Consider the following 16,757-nt stretch of genomic DNA (forward strand, 5'->3'; position numbering starts at 1 on the left):
AATATCCAATCCTCTGGTGCAGAGTCCCACATAACATGGCATCCATCCAAGAATCATAATTTATAGAGGAGATGAGCTGGTGAGTCCTTGAATATGGGTACTGTGGTCATACCACACACTGTGCCTACCAGAGACTTGTTGATCTGGTAGAGCGTAATGACCTGCTAAAGACAGGGAGTAGTGCTCTCAAGGCATGGGTTGATATCGCTCAGGAAACAGCACATACTTTAAGTTTAAAAAAGTGGATATACTGCTGTGTACCTAGTAGGTGGAAATCATAAGACAGGGAAGCAAATGGTGGAAACTGTTCTTAGTAAATGAACCACAAGGGGAACATGTTTCTTATACCCACAACTCAGGGTTCCCCATAGGTCTTACTTCCCAAAGAGGAAATACTACTGCCAAAGGACCCAGCATGAGTCCTGTGAATTATTAAGCGTTGCCTTCTCTGTATACTCAAGATTCCTTGTGCTGAAGGACCAGCAGGCTGGAAGAGGCACCCCCATTTTAACTAAAGTGAAATGATTTACCCAGGGTTGTTGCAGGTTTGACACTCATGCAATTCACACTGCCACCCTAGATGCTTTCTGGACTGGCTTTAGTAGGAAGCGGGTGAGTTCAGCAACCCTGCAGAATGAGTAGGAGCTCAGACCTTTCTGGTGTATGGCTCATGCTACCAAATAAGAAAGATACCAAGAGCAGCTTGGGTATCAGATGAGAGCTACGGATTCTGGCTGTCATGTAAGGGCAAGCTGTGGAGACTGGCAGCTTCAGGCTGGCTGTTGTCATTCTGCCACATCCTCCCTGAAAAAGAAGCGTTTCTAGAAGTGTGGAGAACCTATTCCTAGATTGGGTGAAGAGCATCTCAAAGTGCCCCAAGAGGGGACATATGAATGGACTCTGATGCTCCTCTCACATGGTCTTCCAGGAATGGAGGATGAGTTCTCTCAGCAGAACTTTCTGCTAACTGAATAGATTGTCCCAGATGGAGGACTTAGCCTCAGCCAAGGAAAGGACCCTTTCTAGTGGTAACCCATAAAGCACCACCCTGAGGGATGAAGGCCCTACCTATTTACCCCCAAATCACAATCCCTCAAGGGGCCATCTGAGCTCCAGAATATTCTCTGGGTCCAATGAGGCTTTCATTAAATCCATATCTCATTCAGCTTCTACTTCCACCCAAATCTGCCTTCTTCCTCTCTCTTCTACAAGTGAGTAATCCTTCAGTGATGTCTAGGTATTGTGGTTAACTTGCTGGGAAATGCTACTTCTTCATAAGTGTAGTTAAAGCCATCTGTAATCTTGTATTTTTCCACCTGTTTACTTTGTTCCCAGAAATAATGACTCTGACTTAATATTTCATGAATAAATACCATATCAAGCTTAATAACCCATTTATTCTGTTCTGTCATGCCACATGCCTAGTTACCTGGTCTTCAGTTTCATGTGACCATCTTCTTCTCTGTCTGGGGCGAATCTCCTTCCCAGAATCCTCTCTCTCTCCCTCTCTCTCTCTCTCTCTCTCTCTCTCTCTCTCTCTCTCTCTCTCTCTCTCTCTCTCCAGAATTCCCACCTCCTATTTCCTGCCCCAGCTTATTGGCCACAGGTTTTTTTTATTGACAGGTAAATGCTTTCACACAATGCACAAGAGATTCCCTTTACAGATAAGTCTTAAATTGTTACAGTTATCCCTCCCTCCCTCTAATAGTTATGTCCCATGTAACCATTAGTATACAGATACTTCACTCTCCTAATTTGCTGGGTGGCTAATGCTGTGCTTTCTGGCTTTCTTCAAATGCCATCACTTGGGATGCTTCCTTGATTGTGATTCATATCACTGTGGGTTCAAGGCTCCTCCTTACCATGCTGTTCCAAGTCTCTGTGTTAGTCTCACTGCATTCAGTGGCTATCAATGGTTTTAAATTTCTCCCTCTGTGGTGAGCGCCTAGACACTGGGGATGGGGTCTTGTCAGTTTCTTTTTTTTTCTTTCTAGCTGTGCTTCTCAATGCCACCCCTGGCTCATCTCCAGCTCTTCTATAGAACTGGGTGTTCCAACCATTGCTTCTTTCAGAAGAAACTTGGTTAAAGCGTTGTGAAACTGTTTCTTCCAAGATTAAAATATCCATCCTACAAGGAGCTCTTTAAGCAAGAAGGTAACAACTCAAATTAGTTTCAGGATGTTCCTAAAACTGATCAGATTCACTGGACCTCTCCTGCCAGAGTAAACAATTAAAAAAAGTGAGAGTTGCTTTCAGAGGAAGAGAACTGAGCTGTATAAATACTGTCAGGTAAATTATCAAAGCTGAAAAGACTCTGAGAGACAAACCGGCTGCCCAGAAAACGAGGAGATGGGTTGAGCTGCCTGGAAGAGATTTAGACCAACTAAAACGCACAGAACAGTCACTTCCCAACTTATTGAGCTGCCTGCAGTGTGCTCCATGCTCCAGGTTCCCAGCTTTGTGAGCTGTCAGCCATGTTGATGTGAGTTTGGGTGATATACTTGCCTGAGTCATTTCTACTCCTGTAAGTAATTTCGGTAAAACTCATTTGGTTTGCCAAGCTGAACCTTGATCTGTCATTGGCCCCCTTGGTCTGTCATGGGCCTCCATGTCTGCCATGGAGTGAGTGAACATGTGTGGATCCTTAGGTTAGACAACAATAAACAACAGCCTTTTCTTCACAGGACAGTGGAATAGGCCAGTGTGGTTCTTCAGAAAAGGCAGCCAAAGCTAATACTTGGCCTTGGTTTTTCATCACCAGTATTCTTTAACTTTTTGGAAAGTTATTTAGCTTTAAGGTTTTAGTACAAATTTATATTGCATGTTAAACCCTTGTGCTCAGCCTGTCCCGACTTTGCCTTTCCCCCACTTTCCCGTCCTGTGACTCAGCGCTGTCTCCTTAGACTGTTTTGTTTCTACTTCCGTGTCATCTATAAATTATACAAATCTAGGAACCACAAATGAGATAAACCATCTGATATTTGTTTTCTGAGACTGGCTTAATTGATTTACTACAGCTATCTTCAGTTGTATCCATTTTCCTACAAATGACATAAGTTTGCTATTTTTTTTTTAGTGGAGGAGAAAAATTCCATTGTGGACATGCCGCATTTCCTCATGCGTCCCTCTGCTGCTGGACACCTCCGTTGGTTCTATAATTTAGCTGTTGTAAATAGTGCTGCGGTACACACTGATGGGCAGGGGTGTGTGTGATGTATCAGCTAGGAGTTCTTCAGGTAATATCCTGGAGTTTGACTACCCTGGTGCCTCATTACTCCACAAAGTCAGCTCTGGGGGAAAAAAGGCTGATTCAGCCATAGTGTGTGTGTGACTGTCATCATCTGCTCTCATCCTGGAGTGTTGCTTTTTTGAGCCTCATATTTTTTTCCAGATTGTAATTTCAATGTATTATTTTTTTAGTTTTCTTTTCTTGGAAGTGATTAACTTTCCACCCTGATCACAGCTTCCCCTGCTACTCCTCCTCCCAGTAGCCTCCCTCTCCCTGCCCTCCCCCAAACCCCCTCTCCCTCTCTCCTCAGAGAAGGGGGGAGTCCCATGGATATAAACCCACCTTGGCATATCAAATAGCAGTGGGACTAGGTTCATTTTCTCTTACTGGGCCTAGACAAGGCAGCCCAGTTACAGCAAAGGGGTCCAAAACAGGCAACAGAGTCAGAGACACCCTGACTTCAGTTGTTGGGGACCCACATGAAGACCAAGCTGCACATCTGTTACAAATGTGTAGGGGTCTAGGTCTCTCCCAGGCATGCTCTATGGTTGGAGGTTCTGGCTCTGTGAGCCTCTATGAGCCCAGGTTGGTTGATTCTGTAGGTTTTCTTTTGGTATCCTTGACCCTTCTGGCTCCTTCAATCCTTCCTTTGCCTCTTCCATTAAGATTCTCCCAAGCTCTGCCTAATGTTTGGCTGTGGGTCTCCACATCTGTTTCCATTGACTGCTGGGTGAAGCCTCTCAGAGGATAGTTATAGTAGGTTGAGTCTCATTTTTAAAGTAAGAGAGTGGTTGGTTCTGTAAAAGGTCCAAGGAACTGTGTGCCTACCTTAAGGCCTATTTTTTGTTTTAAATTACATATTTAATACATTCATGGTTGTTCCTCTCTTTGTACTTTCTACTTAAGGAGACTAGGGTTTTGGCTTCTGTGCTAAGTGTTGTATTTCAATGCCCAGCACCACGTCTATCCATTTATCAACAGCGGCAAATACATGTTTATACCTCATTAAACACATGCAAATATAAATCAGCCCATAAATAATCCTTGGGTGGTTGCAAGTGTGTCTTAGGGGTGAGAGAAGCTTCACCCCTCAGTTCTCACTCTATGTCTGCTCCAAGCTTTGCCCCTGTTTCTGATTCAACAAAGGGAAGGGTGAGAAGGACTGGAGGCACACACCATGAGGAGCAGAAAGAGCTCAGGCAGCCATAGAACAGGGATCCTGCTGTGGATTCTTAATGGGAAGAATGTTATCCACAAGCACAGCCTGGGCAGCATCTGGATGAGTATCTCAGACACTGTGTGGCTCAAGCACCTGAAGTACAGAAATCTGTTCTCTCACAGCCCAAGGGCTGGAAGTCTAGGTTAAGATGTGGTCAGGTCAGGATTGGTTCTTCCGAGCCCTGCCCTCTTGGCTGCAGATGGCTCTCTGCAGTGCTTTCCTGTGTTTCCTCTTTCCTGTGTTCATGTACAGATACTTTTTTAGATGAATGCCAGTTACTGGGTTCATTAGACAGTGTGAGTGTGTGTGTGTGTGTGTGAGATGTGGTGTGTGTGTGTGTGTGTGTGGTGTGAGCGGTATGTGTGAGAGTGGTGTGTAGTATGTGTGTGTTGTGTGGTATGTGTGGTGTGCATGTGTGTGTGTGCATGTGTGTGAGATGTGGTGTGTGTATGTGTGTGTGTGAGATGTGGTGTGTGTGATGTGGGTGTAAGTGGTGTGTTGTGTGGTGTGCATGTGCGTGTGTGAGATGTGGTGTGTGTATGTGTATGTGTGTGTGTGTGGTGTGAGTGGTGCGTGTGAGAGTGGTGTTTAGTATGTGTGTGTTGTGTGGTATGTGTGGTGTGCATGTGTGTGTGTGTGTGATTTGTGGTATGTGTGAAATGTGTGGTATGTATGTGGTATCTCTGGTGTGTATGTATGTGTGGTATATGTGTGATATATGGTATGTGGTAGTGTGTAGTATATATGTGGGTTATGTGTGTGTGTGTGCGTGTGTGTGTGTGTGTGTGGTTTGTATGTGTGGTATGTAATGTGTGAATGGTGTGTGGGTATGATATATATTTATATATATATATATATATATATATATAGATATAGATATAGATATAGATATAGATATAGATATAGATATAGATATAGATATAGATATAGATATAGATATAGATATAGATATAGATATAGATATGGATGTGGTGTGTGTGTGTGTGGTGTGGAATATGTGTGTGTGTGTGGCCTGGTGTGTGTGTGTGTGTGTGTGTGTGTGTGTGTGTGTGTGTGGCCTGGTATATGTGTGTAGTGTCTGGTCTAGGTGTGTGTGGTGTGTGTGTGTGTGTGTGTGTGTGTGTGTGTGGTGTGGTATGTGTATGTCTTCTGTGGGGGGGGTGTGTTTGTCTGTGTTTAGGCTAGATGTTGATTCCAGGTGTTTCCTTGGTTACTCTCTGTTCACTGGGGGAAGTCTCTTGCTCGCTGACTCTGCTAGCCTAGCTACTGCCCAGGGATCCTGTTTCTGCCTTTTCAGAGCTGGGGTTATTGGTGGGCCACCAGCTCAGGTTTTCATAGGTGCGGGGGTCTGAACTCCAGTCTCACACTTGCTAGGTAAGCACTTGATCTACAGCCATCTCCCAGCCCTGACCACATTAAATTTTAATTACCTCTTTATAGGCCCAATCTTCCAAACCAGTCAATTCTGAGGTACTGGAGGTTACTACCTTAGGAGTTTGGGGGAGGGGGCAACTTGTTCAGCTATAGCTTCCACTCAGACCAACTGAGGCCTCCAAATGTCAATCCCAATGTTAAAACAGAGGGGGAGGGGGATCTTTTCAAGCATGCATGGTTACAGAAGCAAAAGGAAATGATTGAAATCTCTCCCTGAACAACGAGCACAGAACATTTCCAAGCAACAGATGTTGGTTTACAACTGATCTTCTAGATCTGTCTCTTTAGATCAGTCTCCATGACACAGAAACTCAAGTTTTAAAGTAAACAGAACCTTAACTGAGCTACAGTCTCAACATGGCTTCTGATTATAAGATGGAGTCAGGCTGGTTCTTCACTTCCTAAAGTTGCTGGGGATGCCAGGAGAGGAGGTGGGCTGAATAGCCTGTGTTCTACGCAGCAAGATCTCTACACAAACTGCCTGCGTCTGTCATCTTCATGGGATGAGGGCTCAGTCCTCCAGGACCTGGGTCTTCCCTTTGCATGACTGAGTAGGACCCAGTGTAGCAAAACTGTGTCTGTGCTTAGTAAGATGTCCGTTTCCTTCTTGGGGTAGTTGAAGATAGAAAAGGCATTCTTTTTATACAGAGGTTAGTATTTCGATTATTAAGAGCCAAAGTAACACAAAGAGAAAGACAACCTATAAAATAATTGAGCCGAAGGGAGGTCTGTGCTCTGACTTAGGAAAGTGTTCAGACTCTGCCTGGGTGGTGAACAGTTTGATATTTAATCAGGCTTTGAGACACTGTCCCTCTGGGCGCTCTCTCTCTCTCTCTCTCTCTCTCTCTCTCTCTCTCTCTCTCTCTCTCTCTCTCTCAACATTCCTCGCCATGTCTCCTATAACTAAGGAATGATGATGCGTTCTTGTCACCCGCCATTAAGGAATTGTCACAGATAGTTTCATAACATCTGCTTCTTGCAACCTTCTAATTATCCATAAAAGCCTGGCAGAGAATCTGACAGTTTATCTGGAACATGAAATGTGAATACAAAACAGGGCATTTGGCTTCAGGATAGAGAGGGACGGCGTAGGACGGGTGGGTGCTCTTTGCCCTTTTCTCCCAGAGGTGACTGAGTCTCCCATTGAAAGGAAGTTAAGGTCCATATCTTCTCTATAATGACTAATTTTAAAATGTATCTTCTGACAAAAAGAATGCTGGTCAGGAGTATACTTAGGGCTCTGTGTGAGAGCCTGCTATTAGCGTCTGCCCTGCAACATCCCTTATAACCTATCCAGATGTGTGTCCCTCCTCCCTACTGAGATTTCCAAGTTCTGATGGGGAAACAGAGGCCTCTTTACTGGAGCAGACATTTGCTTTTAGCAAGGTCAGCTCATCGACTCCTATGGTGTGTCTGTGACTGACACCTTTTTTACCTACCAAACTGCCTGGCTTCCTGAGAAGTGGTCCCATTACTTCTGTGGAACGCATCTTGCTCTTTATTCTCTGTATTTAGCTAATGGCCTAGTATGTTCTAACTTGTGGTCACCATGTCATTCTTATTTTCACTTACACTTCCAGCGATTGTCTAACCCACTGATGATTCTGACCTATGGTTTTGACTCCATTTGGCTGAAGACCCCTACTCTGTTAAGGACTGGTAATTTGTGTCATGTCCTCTCTTGGATATGACATCACAGCCTTGCATCAGCTCCTCTGGTGCTGTTAGTCTTCATTTTGCTGAGTCAGGAGAAAACATAAATCCCCCCTTCACTCTCTTAGGGTCAGTGGGTGGGATCTGGAAATTGGAGTGATAAAAGGCAAATTGCCAGAAGGAAAAACAGATTTTTAAAATGGGTCCACACAGGAGTTCACTGAACAAATACAAGACTTGAGATTAGACCCCAAGCCTCTATGTATCATCTTAACAAAGGGTGCTGAAGCGCAGAACAGGGACTTGGGGGGTGACCCTGCAGCATGGAAGGTTTACATGAAGGTGGTGAGTATGTGTGTGATCAGTAACTGCTGCTCCACAGTGTAGACAACAGGTCGCCCTTGGATGAGGGGTGTCGTCTCTGGAATGGCCGTCCTCCCAGAACAGAGAAGGGGACACTTTTACAGTGGAAATTTCTGTTGTCTTAGAAAGCAGAACTTAGATCCAGTTTTTGGAAGATTATGGAGAAGGAGAGAGCTTGTCTCGCATTTATTCTTTCTTATACACCTTCAACTCAAATGATCCCTCTGCCAGATTGGACTATGTGGGGGTGTATGCATTAGGCCCTCCACTGGGAAGTGGATGAGAAATGACCTTGAGGCTTCAAAACCTTTAAGAATTGCGTTTATTTAATTTATCTGTGTGCACTTGAGGAGAACATCTTTCAGGAGTCAGTTCTCTCCTTCAGCCAAGGGATGAACTCAGGTTATCAGGCTTGATAGCGAATGCCTTTACCCTGAGTCATCTCCCTGACCCTAGTTTTGAGTCCAGAGCTTTTGTCTTTTACTCTACTAAGAGGCATCAGTTGGGAGCTTGTTAAAACGCCAGTCCTCAGGCTCTACCCTGCTTCTTCTGAGTCAGATCTGCATTTTACAAGATTCTAAGGCAGGTGGCAGGTACCTGGTACATCAATTGGTGGACAGCAAAGTTCAAAACTGGCATTTGGATGGCAAGCAGTAATCTACCCTTGCGGTAGGTGTAGGGAAGTCGCTGCTGTTGCTGGCATAGGTTTGACTCAGAGCAGGGGCCTGTATCTAATTGCAATAGATAAAGCAACTTGGGTTAGAGCCAGGCCTTCAGGAGGACAAAGGGGAGTGATGTGGGCATCTGAGGTGAGGCTATTAGCAGTCGGATTATAATACAATGTGCTGTAATGGAGCAGTAATGAAACGCAATTGATACAGTTCTGCTATAAAAGGGGCACTGTCTTCATTCAAGCATCCATCCTTCACAGACAGTGTCATGGCATCAGGCTCTGGAGAAAGAGCTCTGCTGTAAATGTTTCAGCCTTGCTGCTCTTTTGCTCTCCAGGTGAGTGTGTCCTAGCACGGAGCTCTCGCTAGCCTCGGCTGGCACATGCTACAGCAGCTGGACATTTATGCTGCTTGAAGAGAGCTGTGGGTGCTGTCCTTCTGGCCCCTCTGAAAAGACGGGGGGACAAACTATAGCTGGGACACGAGCTTCTGCTGTCAGAGCCACTAGCCACTGGACACCTTTTTAAAGGATGTATCTTCAATTCGATCCTTTGTCGAAGATCCGAAGATTAGCAGTGTTGCTAATCAGGAGGAAGAAACAGATTTACTATAATAGCTTCACAGGAATTCACTGACAAATAAACTAACAAATACATGACTGAAGCAGGAGGTTAAATTCCAGGGCTATATACCATTCTAACAAAAGATGCTAGAGTGAAGAGAACAGCATGAGGGCCACTCAGCACCAGCACCACACAGTCAGCACCACACAGTCAGCACCGCACAGCATCAACACCACACAGTCAGCACCACACAGCATCAGCACCACACAGCGTCAGCACTGCACAGCATCAGCACCACACAGCATCAGCACCGCACAGCGTCAGCACTGCACAGCATCAGCACCACACAGCATCAGCACCGCACAGCGTCAGCACTGCACAGCATCAGCACCACACAGTCAGCACCGCACAGCATCAACACCACACAGTCAGCACCGCACAGCATCAACACCACACAACATCAACACTGCACAGTCAGCACCGCACAGCATCAACACCACACAGCATCAGCACCGCACAGTCAGCACCGCACAGCGTCAGCACTGCACAGCATCAGCACCACACAGTCAGCACCACACAGCATCAGCACCACACAGCACCACACAGCATCAACACCACACAGTCAGCTCCGCACAGCATCAGGACCACACAGCATCAGCACCACACAGCATCAACACTGCACAGTCAGCACCGCACAGCGTCAGCACTGCACAGCATCAACACCACACAGCATCAGCACCACACAGCATCAGCACCACACAGTCAGCACCACACAGCACCAGCACCACACAGCATCAGCACCACACAGCATCAGCACCACACAGTCAGCACCACACAGCACCAGCACCACACAGCATCAGCACCACACAGTCAGCTCCGCACAGCATCAGCACTGCACAGCATCAACACCACACAGTCAGCACCACACAGTCAGCACCGCACAGCATCAACACCACACATTCAGCTCCGCACAGCATCAGCACTGCACAGCATCAACACCACACAGCATCAGCACCACACAGCATCAGCACCACACAGTCAGCACCACACAGCATCAGCACCACACAGCACCACACAGCATCAACACCACACAGCATCAGCTCCGCACAGCATCAGGACCACACAGCATCAGCACCACACAGCATCAACACAGCACAGTCAGCACCGCACAGCGTCAGCACTGCACAGCATCAGCACCACACAGCATCAGCACCACACAGCACCACACAGCATCAGCACCATACAGTCAGCTCCGCACAGCATCAGCACTGCACAGCATCAACACCACACAGTCAGCACCACACAGTCAGCACCACACAGTCAGCACCGCACAGCATCAACACCACACAGCATCAGCACCACACAGCATCAGCACCACACAGCATCAGCACCACACAGCATCAGCACCACACAGCACCAGCACCACACAGCATCAGCACCACACAGCATCAGCACCACACAGTCAGCACCACACAGCACCAGCACCACACAGCATCAACACTGCACAGTCAGCACCGCACAGCATGAGCACCGCACAGCATCAGGACCACACAGCATCAGCACCCTTCAGCACCATGCCTCCCTGGTGTTTCAATTGCTATCTCTCACTTTATCATTTCTCTTGATCATTCTAGCTTTCTTGTGTGCTCAAAACTTATTTTAACAGCTTGTCACCAAAAGTTTATTTTTAAAAATATTTGTTTCATTTGTATTTTATGTATGTGAGTGTTTTGCACATGTATGCGTGCGTGTGTGTGTGTGTGTGTGTGTGTGTGTGCTTGATTCTTGTGGAAGTCAAAAGAGGGCACTGCATCCTCAGGAAATGAAGTTACAGATGGCTGTGAACCACCATGTAGGCACCGGGACCCAAACCTGAATCCCTCAAGAGCATAAAGCGCTTTTAACTACTGAGCCTTCTCTCCAGCTCTGAAGTTTCCCTGTGCCTAGTATTTTCACTTGTTCCCAAGGAAAATCCAAATTATCAGTCACCCTGGAAAGACAGCTGTTAATTTTTTATTTGTATAATACTTACTTTGAAAAAGAAAAAGACATAATAAAAACTCCGTAGCCTTGCCCCACAGGACACACAGATCTAATGAGAAGCCTGAAAGGGAAGGTGAAGCAGGGAGAAGATGCCAAGGATCATGGGAGTTACGAATGAGTTACATGATAAATTTAAGGTAAGTATCATGAACTTTTATTCTGAGGAGACCGTGGCAAAACAAAGGTGTGTTTCCAACGACTGAAATCCAGGACTGATCCACCCCAGTGCAGCCTGGTGACCAGTGAGTTTAACTGTGGCTACTTACAGATAGATGGACAAACCTGTGGGCAGTGAGACCACTCGAGAAAACAATCTCTGTCCTCCATAGCTTGTCATCTGTCTGTAAATCCTGATGGAGGGGTGGGAGCCCATGAGCCCCTAATGTAGCAACCATTAAGTACCTATAAACTCTTGATGAAAAGTTAGTATTCAATAATAATAAAAAAAAGATGGTGTTCCATAGCAGTTGGGTTTCTAGTGGGCAGTCTCTGGTGAACTGTCCCGTGCAGGAGCTGGGGATGGGGTGGGAGAGAGGTACTAGACAAGCTTGTCCAAGGCTTTTGCCTTATACTGAGATAAAAATGGTGGATAGTGTTCCTGAGTGCATAGACTCTTCAATGTTTGCTGGCTCTTCTGTGTATGTTAGTGTCTATGTTAGCTTTCCATCACTGTGATAAAAAAGGAGGAGAAAGTCACCCTAAAATGGGGAAATGGCTTCACTCTGTTGTTCTATAGCTTGTAGTGAGGGAGAACTCATGGTGAGAGGGGGCAAAGCCAGTTACTCCAGAGGAGCTGGGAGATGGAGCGATGGAAGGCAAAGCTTGCCTCCAGTTCTCTTAAATCCTGCTATTAGGCCACGCCCTGAAAAGTTCTAGCCTCTCCCAGCAGGCCATTGGTGAGGACCAAGTCTCTACACTGGCCTGTGGGGACACTGACACTGTAGATCCAAACCCCAGCATGTTGTCTGGTCCTCACACCAGCATGAAGTGAGGGGAATGGAGTGATGGTCCCAGTACCAACTCCAGAACAGGCTGCCCAGGCCTGACTTGCAGCTCCACTGTTTACAGGCCTTATAACTTCACACCAGTCCCTCACCCTCGGTCACCTATAAACCTGAAATGTCAATTGCATCTGCTAATGGCTGGGAGCATTAAATTATGCTATGGACACGAAGCACGCAGCGTCTGACTCTTCACAGGCTCTTGACATTATTGTCATTATTCCTACTTGACAGATAAGGAAATTGGGTCTCAGAGAGGTTAAGTGCCTGGCCCAGAGTCTGGTAGCTAGATCAAATTGGCACCAGATCTAATCTGAACTCTTTTAACCACTCACATGCTGACTCAGAAGCTTGCAGGCTGATGCTGGCTACTGCTGGGCACAGCATTACTGAAATCTACCTCAGTGAGCACCTCTCACCTGGATTCCCCTGGCATGAACTCCTCCCAGATCTATAGCTTGGCTAGTCCTTTGAGCTGGCATCCACTTACAACACAAGGAGGCAGCTCTACCAGTCACCCCATGTATTGGTTCACCTACGGGCTCACTACAGTTGTTCTTAGACACCTGTCTTTCTCAGATATAGTTGAACACAGCCAAAACTGAAGTCACTTTCTGCCACAGGTCATCTTAGTGTTGCTTCAGTGCAGGGTGTGTGTACTTCTCTCTGCTGTTTCCCCACCTTAGGGGGTTTGCGGGAGTGTAATTCCCCTTCTTCCCACCAGGTGTCTCACCCTTCCCTGATATCTGACAATCAACTGGGAAAGGAAGACTTGGAGGGGTGGGAGGTAGGAGTGGGGGGAGGTGAAGAGACTTCCAGATGCTGCTTCTTATCTGTAGACAAAAGGAAGTGTTTGCCTTGTTCTTCTTTGATGCATAGTCGGATCTCTCCAGAAAGCCTAGAGAAGTCACCACAATTCAGGGAGCTTCTATTTCTGTTAGGGAATTGGTGTCTGTCTGACCAGTCCCTTTCATCTCTGAGCTGGAGACTGCAATCTACAGTCAGGGCATTCTTCTTCTTCAGAGCCCTCATATCCTCCCTTCCTTTCTTAAGCTCTCCTTCTTCCAGGGTCTGATTTAAAAAAAAAAAAAAAAGACCAGAAGTCCTGGCCCCACCTGCCCTCAATATTCTTTGAATCAGGCAAAGTCAAAGGCCAGTGTGTGACAGTGGCACTAACTAGTGTTCCTGCAGACATTAACTTAATTCGTCCTCATTTTTATGTGAGTATGGCAGAAATGCTTCCCCATTCTGAAGCAAGACACCCTCTTCTCCAGCTTGCAAGAAGCAAAGTGGGGACTTAGACTAGCTGACAAAACTGTAGAGGCTGGAACATTTGCAGTTCTAAAGTCTTGCTCATCCTGGCAGGTGGTCACTAGCCCCCACCTTCCTTTGTTTTATAAGATCCTGTACACCTCGGAGAGGCTAGGTTAGGAAAAGGATAGCCTGTGGTCTTTCTCTCGGGTATTACCATTTGTCCTGGGGATCTGCTGGAGGGATGGTGTGTTATCTTCATTTAGTGGCAGCTTTGGAAATGACAGCATGGGCTGTTCCCCCTCCTTCCATACCCCATTGAAGACCCTGATGTCCAGAATGCAGTGCTAAAGGAATCCCCAGCTTCTGCATCCTGCACCTCATTATGTGCACAGCTTTTAATATCCAGAGAGTTTTTGCCAATATACATTTTCATGTGTACTGGGAACCCAGAGCTCAGACACAATGTATTATTGATAGGATTGTAATTTACTCCTCTTGGGTTGTATCTACAGTGTATACCATTAGCACAAAATATTAAATTACCAGTGGTTGTATATATTTGTCTACTCGGGATTGGCTCAATGATATTTGCTTTTCTACTCAATAAAAGATCGTGAATACAGAAAGCTGGATAATATTATTTTTGTTGCTGTTGTTGCAAGGGTGTTTTGATTAAACTATTTCTTCAGCACTGTGCTGAGCTGTACTTTGCAGCCAGGACAGGAGACATAAAAGACTGGGGACTGAGAAAGGAAGATGGGTGGGCAGCTCTCTCCAGCTCTTGGCTCATACTGCTTCCCTGGCAGGCTGCTCTGGTCGAGTGCGAGGGCTTTTGCTTCTACACGAGGGACCAGCAATCTGTGCTGCCAGAGGGAGGACAGGGCTGTTCAGACCTCGGTGCCAGACCTACAGAGCCCCAGGACACAGCTGAAAATATGGAGCTTGGGCTGGAGTGGGATTCAGGGTGTGGGGGCAGAGCCTTTGGTTCTAGCCTCATGCCCTAGATTACTTTGTAATCTCTTCTATAATTACTACTGGCCACTTTGTTTCTTTTCCCTTTGTGAAATTGGTTACATAGAAACATACAGACATGTTTCCTTTTCTAGGAAAGGACCCAAGTTATGGGGTTCAAGCAACGCCACCCATGGGAATATCACATCGTGTCTGCCTGGTGCTTTCTTTGTTCTAGCCTTTAGATTCCTTGCAAAGCTCAGAACAGAAGGCATTTTACTAGTTAGCTAGCTTAATACCCACACTACCATGGTCCCTCAATCAGATCCATTATGTAATTTTTATTAGTAAACATTTTCTTAATGTCTGTGTGTTAGTCTCTTCACCCTTTGTGGGGCTCAGTATACAGAGGTGTGGGATGAGTTTGACATTCACATTAATAGAAGCAGGAGGGCAAGACATTTATGATAAATGCTTTTTTCTATATTCATTGTGAGGAACTCATGATTTCCTAGGGCATATGATCTGGGGAGGTGAAGAGGCCACTGTGGGGCATTCAGGATACAGGGTCCTGGATACCAAAGTGGCCTCTATGCTCAGTTCCTAAGAGAAATACCAGCTATGGGCTCTATTGAGCTTACCACACAGGGCAGGTCTTCCAGAGGTGGTTTTTGTTTACTGTCTGCCTTTTTTTTTAGCCACATGGCTCCTCAAGCAGACCTCCATTGAGGAAATGGTAATTCTATTAAGTATTTCTCCGGGCAGGTACTTTGTGCTAAGTGGACTTCTTTTGGACTTGTGCCTCCTGCCCCAGTCCTACATCTTTTTCCCTAAAGGAGAGATATGATGTTTAAAACAAAAACAAAACCAACCCAACAGTCACTCAGGGGGTGTACAGCCAATGAAGTCAGCGCCAAATCTATTGAAGCAAATCATAGACCCTGACAGCGAAGTATTTGTTCCTATCCCATCTCAGATTCCTATAGAGCCTGAGCACATGTTCTGGTGCACAGGGACCCATGAAAAGGCAATTACACCCGGTGAGTGATTAAAGTCGGATCTGGCAGCTTTACGTGTCAAATATGTTTAAATGCATTAACCTTTACAGAATTTACACTGCGTGCAGAGTTATATCCTGTACAGTGTCAGAAAGATCTGAATCTTCCTTCCTTTAAGTCTTTTTTTTAACATTTATTTTATTACAATATAAATAGACTTAAATAATCTTAATGGGGATTTCCTCCCCAGTTCTGCAGGTCTTACTGGCACTGTGGAGAGTCTGAGGGCAATAAGGTCCTCCCCACCACTGACTGGTTACAAATGATGTCCTGGCTACCTGTCTGGAAACTCTATGGAGAGAGGGAGTCAGGGAGGTGGCAGGCCTCCTGAGCTCCTATCTTCCTTGAGCTCCTATCTGGGATTTAAGCCCCCAGGGACAGGTTGAGGATGCTGATAGCATAGGGCACAGAGGCAGGAAGGCTTGTCAGCAGATGGGCAACTTTTAATTTCACAAGTTACAGAAACTACACATTCCTGGAACACTGGTTTTAGGAAGAAAGGCCACACAGCAATCATTGGCAGTATGCTCTTGTCTGTCATTGCCATCCCCCCTCCCGGCCCCCCGCAAAAGCACATGCCGCCTCGGATGCTTTTGGTGATTGTATTTTTGCAGAATGCCTCTGTTCAGATGCTGTGCTTCAGTCCACCGCTGGCAGCTCCATGCCTCCTGAGCTTCACTCCACTGAAATCTGGTTGGCATAAGACAGACTCCGGTGGAATGAAGGACAGGAGGACCCATGGATTGTCTGGGGCTGTTTTGTCTATTAAGCCTCCTCTTGTAGTGCTGTGTAACCTGGAGGAGACCTTCGGGATCCTGCAACCTCACTCTTATAAGACCTGAATACTCAAACCCTCAAGTATCTATGCTCCCACCTCAGAGCCAGAGCGTTCTGGGTGGTACAGCCAATGTTGTGGGGCTGGACTCTAGGTAGTTTCTTGCCCATGAAGGGCCATCCCAAATATATCCAAGTAGAGTCTCCTCTCTGTATACCTAGTTGGAATGCTGGCTCTCCTCTTCAACGTGTGTTCCATACCAGAGCTGGGTATGTTTGGGGATATCTAGAAGAAGCACATGTTCTTTCGTTGTGTACCAAGGGGAAGAATACAGGGAGCAGGTATTCTTCTGAAAAAGCCACTGTGCAAGAACATGAACAGCCGGGTTCAGGCCTGGGTGCTGGTGTGTAAGCAGGATAAGCTGAGGAGGACAGGGACTCTGCTTGTCTGCATAAACAGGAGCAGGCCTGTTTATGGGGCCAGTGGGTGGTAGAGGGAAGAATTCTTGGTCCTCTCCCCATAGCTGAGGAAGCACAGTCTGGG

At 46.2% G+C, this 16,757-nt stretch overlaps 1 non-coding gene across 1 annotated transcript; it reads right to left on the reverse strand.

Annotated features, from left to right (window-relative positions):
* Positions 1 to 16,090: 16,090 nt before the first annotated feature.
* On the reverse strand, positions 16,091 to 16,198 carry Mir205 (microRNA 205). The gene has a single exon (NR_031920.1). It is a non-coding gene; the product is annotated as a microRNA 205 (primary transcript).
* Between the last annotated feature and the right edge of the window lie 559 nt (positions 16,199 to 16,757).

Source organism: Rattus norvegicus, chromosome 13 (assembly GCF_036323735.1).
Source record: "Rattus norvegicus strain BN/NHsdMcwi chromosome 13, GRCr8, whole genome shotgun sequence".
Classification (NCBI taxonomy): Eukaryota; Metazoa; Chordata; class Mammalia; order Rodentia; family Muridae; genus Rattus; species Rattus norvegicus.